This window comes from Bombina bombina, chromosome 10 (genome assembly GCF_027579735.1).
Source record: "Bombina bombina isolate aBomBom1 chromosome 10, aBomBom1.pri, whole genome shotgun sequence".
Taxonomy (NCBI): Eukaryota; Metazoa; Chordata; class Amphibia; order Anura; family Bombinatoridae; genus Bombina; species Bombina bombina.
The window spans coordinates 38,582,427-38,588,517 of NC_069508.1; positions in this window are offsets into that span (position 1 = coordinate 38,582,427).

Here is a 6,091-nt window from a genome sequence, read left to right on the forward strand (position 1 = left end):
GATATGTATTTTCATTAGGTTGATGCATTCTGTGATGTGTATTGCTCTCCGAATTATGAGTTCTATAGTTATAATAACTTTGTTGATGCATCCTTTGATTCTGAAAATTATCATAATTGCGTCTGTAATTTTGATAGTGGGGTTTATAATGTTGTTGTGCCATATATTCAGGGTTCTTCCTCCAATTTTGATAATTATAATTACCCCTATTATAACCTACATCATTAGTTTTCCTTCTGAATTGTCCATTCCTTTCAAAACCTTCTCTATAAGAATCCTGATTTCTATCTCCCAAGTTTTTATGAGATTGATATTCTCTAGTAGAATTTCCCCTATTCGAGATACATAGATCTCCTTCTTCTTGCTGTAATAAAATGGCTGTATCTTTGTTTTTTATTTTTTCGTTATATTCTGCCAAATCAATCCTATCTCTCTCAAGTTTTTTCCATTTTGTGTCCAGTAGTCCATGCTTTAGTTCAGTTAATTTATTCACTAAATTTGTTTGTCTCTCTTTAAAATTTGGATGTTCCCTTTTTATTTCTAACTTATTTTTGTATTCTATAATTTTAGTGTTAATTTCATTAAGTGTCTCTTTACGTGATTTTTTTATAATTTCTATTAAATTGCATGATGCATTTTTTAAAACTGTGTCCCATTCACCTTGATGTGTTTGATTTAAAGTAAAAGTGCATGTTTTTTTAAATTTGAGGCCCCTAGGAACGGCTAAACCCGAGTGGGAGTTCACCTGAAGCTGAGCGGCCTGTTTCTAAGTGACAGAAGAAAACGGTAAGACGCCCTGGAGCGCCCTTCCTAACATATACACAAGTATCTTTGATAATTGCTTGTAAAAGGTGGAACACTGTCTCTAAACTTCAGACACTTATTTATTTAACCCTTTCGTGACAGGGTTAAAGTGTCTACATCGGAACACCTGTTCCAATGTAGACAAATTGAAACTACGCGATCGTGCATACGATCGCGAGATTTCAATTATTGGATCGCATCTGGGGGGCGTCCCTACAACCCTAGGAACGCCCTCCAGACCGCGATCAAGTCCTTGAAGCGCAGAAGGCTTCAGGACAGCCGTTTGATATGACGTTCTATTCCGTCATAACGGCTTTAAAGCCCAGTGTAAATATGACGGAATAGAACGGCATAACGGCGTTAAAAGGTTAAGAATTGCTACAAAGTGACTGAAACTATTCTGCAACATTGTTAATCATCTTTTTTGGATCACTACCCACTGTTGGTCCCTGAACATTTGCGGATTATTTTATTACAATTACCAGTGGCCTACATCGATCTGACTATAATTTATGGTCTTTATACCATCGGATGACAAAGGCAATTTTAACAATTAATATTTTTGGAACATATTGGTGGTATTTTTACAATTAACTTTTTATAGGGAGACGTCCCTTTAATTTAATTTTGTTGTTAGTACTTTATCTGTTATATATATGCACATTACTTTTATTAAACTCCTATAATTTTTTTAGAGATTAAGTGTGGTATTTATTCTTGCTTTTAGCGCCCTCTCCTTTTATATTTTGATATCCTGTTTTTTATATAGCCATTTGGAGAGGTGGTTAGGGAGAGGCCTGGATAAGTTTTTAGACCTTAGCGCTTTATAACACTGTTTTTTCCACATAAAGCATTATTAACCAAAGTAGGAATAAATCATATGCACAAAGTGAGAGATACTCTATTTCCCAACCATACAAATCAAAGATATATAAAATAGCATAGACATGGCAGAAAAAGCCACGTTATTAATTAGCTGGAGAGAATCCCAAGTCAAAGTAATTAACAGTTACTATTTAACTCCTTATAGAATGAGTAAATGGGCGAAGAAAAGACAGACTGTGAACTGCTTTAAATGTAACACAGAGAGAGATCTACTACATTGTGTGTGGTCATGTCCCAAGATTCGTCAATATTAGTCCAAGATAAATTACTGGATAAATACCTACAAGAAAACCTCCAGTTGACATCTCAACATATATTTTTTCTGCTAAAAGACAGAACAAATATAGGAGAACAACGATTAATAAACTTTGCTATTTTAGAGGCTCAAGGCTTGATATTTAAGAAGTGGAAATCGCCCGACCCTCCTAAATTGACCGAATTCTCTAATGTAATGAAACAAATGGCTAGTGAACTTCAGGATATAAAACCAAACTCAGAAAAACAATTCATGTTGTATTTTTCTAAATGGAAAGCAATTATTTTGTCCTGGCCGCGATCAGCACAATTACTTTTTATTGCGCCTCTAAAAAAATACACTACCTTTTATTACTTTAATTGTAGAAGAGTCTTTACCCCTATACTGGCTTTAAAACAGAGATCGGAATCAGTAATTAACTATACTAACACTGGTTACCAAGATGGAAACATAACACAACTTTAAGTTTGATTAAAAAAAAATGGCATACAGGGGGAGAATGAAATCGAAACACTGGGGAGAGGACAGAGCACAAGACCTTGCAGGTCCTCTCAAAGCAGGTAGAATTCTAAGACTATCCCAAATATAGCAAGACCCGTTAAACTAGGATGAAAATTCGAATAGATTTGAATCCCGTTAGACAAGCAAGGAGTGGGTTTAGCTGGACAAGCTTTAAGGTCATTGAGCAAAGATTTTATGGGAACAGATTTAGACTGTTAGAGTGATGTGCTTATATATGCCAAACTTACATTAACCTTCAGAAGATAATACTGAACAATGATGGGGAAGGTGGAAATTTTTGTAAGATGTACGGTAATTTTCAAGGTAATACTGTATTATTTTTTGTTTAGTGTTTAATTGGTTGTTCCTGTTTTCTGTATGTATTGAATCTAACTCTTTGAAACTCAAATAAATAGAATGTTAAAAAAAAAAAGAATAGGCCCCTCCCACCTCACTCGAAGTTATGGGGCCTAAAAAACACCAGTGTGTTTCTTAAACTAGCCATGTGGGATAATAACCCTTAAACAAGCCACAAAGACCCCTTAAAGTCCCTCAAAAAACGTTTTATTTGTAACTAAACCAAAACGTTTTTTCCTATTAGTGTCACCAGTAACTATGAGCCCTTTATGCAAGCTTGGATTCCTCTTTTACTGAATACAGCTTACCTTTCCCTCATGGGGATATTGCCAGCCTTTTCTAGAAATAACAGTCTGTCTAGAAAAAAAAATAAATAGACTGAACATACCTCAATGCAGTTTAGCCTGCAAACTGTTCCCCAACTGAAGTTTTCCTGTACTCTTCAGCCCTTGTGAAAACAGCAGTGGATCTTAGTTAAAGTGCGAAGATCATAATCCTCCTTGCAGAAATCTTCATCTCTTTTCTGCCAGAGTGTGAATAGTACACACCAGTACCATTTAAAATAAACGTTTGCTTGAGAAAATAAAAACGAACATTTTTGTCACCAGTCACTTTGCCCTTGCTAGCAGTTGAGCAGGCAGAGAGAATGACTGGGGGGTGGAGCTAAGGGAGGAGCTATATAGACAGCTCTGCTGTAGGAGAATATCCCACAAGTATGGATGAATCCGTGGACTCTATACATCTTACAAGAGAAAATAAGGTAAGGGGGCCCACATTGTAAAGCTGAAAACTCAAGACACTCTGCGAGCAGAAGAAATCGCTACCAGAAATAAAACCTTCCAAGATAACAATTTGATATCTAAGAAACACATAAGTTCAAACGGAAGCCCTTGAAAACTAAATTAAGACTCCATGGAGGAGTAACTGGTCTAAACACGGGTCTGATTCTGGTTAAGGCCTGATAAGACTGAACATCAGCTAGACGCTTGTGTAACAGGATAGATTAATGCTGAAATTTGACCCTTTAAAGAACTTGTAGATAATCCTTTCTCCAATCCTTCCTGGAGAAACGACAAAATCCTAGGAATCCTAACTTCTCCAAAAGTAGCCCTTGGATTCACACCAATAAAGAGAGTCTATAATGGTCACTCTTGTATTAGGAACTAGAGAGCTCTTTTCTAGATTCACCTGTGTGACCTTAGGAAAGCCACTACCAGGTCCATGTGTGATTTTGCTAGTTGAAAGGACGGCACCTGACCCAGAATATTGTCCAGATACGGCGCCACCTCAGTGCCTCTTGCGGAGTACCGCAAGAAGAGACCCCAGAACCTTTGTTTAGATTCTGGGAGCCGTGGCAAAACCAAAAGGAAAGGCCACAACTAGAAGTGCTTCAAACTTAAAGAACTTGTGATGATCCCAGTGGATGGGAACCTGTAGATATGTCCTTTAAATCCACTGTGGTCATAAATTGACCCTCCTGGATCAATGAAAGGTGCAGTCTTGAAAGACAAAAGAAATTTGTTTAGACTCCTGAGGTCTAAAATTAGTCTGAAAGTTCCCACTTCTACGGGAACCACAAACCAAACTTGATAGAAGGAAAAACTGCCCCCTTACGGGTCGGGTACACGTCCCTCATGTAGTTTCAGCAACAGGATACCAAGAATTATTTCCGATAGGGTCTGCAAGCTAGTAGGAGAAATAAAAGAATTTCCCTTATCCTATACCTGCAAGAGCATTGTCTGTCCAAGAAACAGACAACGCAACAAGCCAATACTATGCTGCACTGGAAACAGTAGTCACTAACCACAGGTTGATAATGAAGACCCTCTAACTATTAATCCTCGAGTCCGTCCTCTGCAGAGTCCCAAAGTACCACTTTCCCTTGTGATAAAAAATTCTAGACCCACAAGGGAATTCTATCTTCCCCTGGATATCTTTCTTCTAAGTATAGGGAAAGAAAAATGGGGGACGAAACTTAAAACCCAATCTGGTACAGGAATACTTCCACCAAGACAAGTCCATCCTAATATTAGAAAAACCTACTGGTGTCGGGGCCACCCAGAGTAGCTAAAACTTCCGCAAGAAGCTCCTGATCAGATAAAGGCATTACCTCATCTGAGATTGAGAGTTCCCATTGCTTTAAAGCCACCAAAAGCTCTACTGTAGAGACGGATATTGAACAACCTAGTACAAAGTAGCACTCTCTGGGACTACTTTAAAAATAATAAACTCTTGATTGAAGAAATCTAACACCTCACTTTACCTCTTCCTATCATTAACGTAGGCAAAGAGAATGACTGGAGTGGGAGGGGAGAAGATATATATATATTATATACACAGCTCTGGTGCTCTTTGCCGCCTCCTGCTGACCAGGAGGTGAATATTCCCATAAGTAATAAAGATGATCCGTGGACTCATCGTGCCTAAGAAGAAAGTTGGCACTTACCTTTAAAATCTGCCCGACAGCAGGGCAGCTCTGCAGGTTTAAGAGGTCCTCTACCTCCCATAGCCCTGTGGAAAAAAGATAACGCCCGAGTAATCTTGCTAAGGCTATCAGGATAAGGGCAGCATCAATATATGGGGAGGCACAGTGAGAATTATGTCCCACCAGTTCCCATTGCTCTAAAGCCACCAAAGCTCTACTGTACTGATATGGACTACGGCTACACCCTAGAACAAAGCAGCACAATCTTGCACTACTTTAAAAATAATAAACTCTTGATTGAAGAATCTAATCCAACACCTCTTTACCTCTTCCTATCACTAACGTAGGCAAAGAGAATGACTGGGGTGTGAGGGAAGAGAGGAGCTATTTAACAGCTCTGCGGTGGTGCTCTTTGCCTCCTCCTGCTGACCAGAAGGTGAATATCCCATTAGTAGTTAAGATGATCCGTGGACTCATTGTGTCTTAAAATTTTAGCTTACCTGATAAATATATTTAATTTTTAGATGTATTTTACAGCAAAAAGCTACAAAATAAATAATGGTTTATTGAAATGTTTCACTTGCAATAATTAAACATTTTACGCGTTGTTTAAATGTCAAGTTTAATGGTCCTGTAAAATGTCATATTTCTATCTTCATAGTCATGTACTAGAAATTACACAAATTAGCTTAACTACTTTTGGCTCCATAAGCATGTGCTTCTTTGGCATACATAATTTGTTTTAGCTATCTCTTAAATGCAATTATAAACAAAATTCTCAGCTTATCGATATGCGCTTGTATAGGTTGCGGGCAGAGAACATACAAATCACATTTATTATTTCCTTGTCATTCTGCACTTGA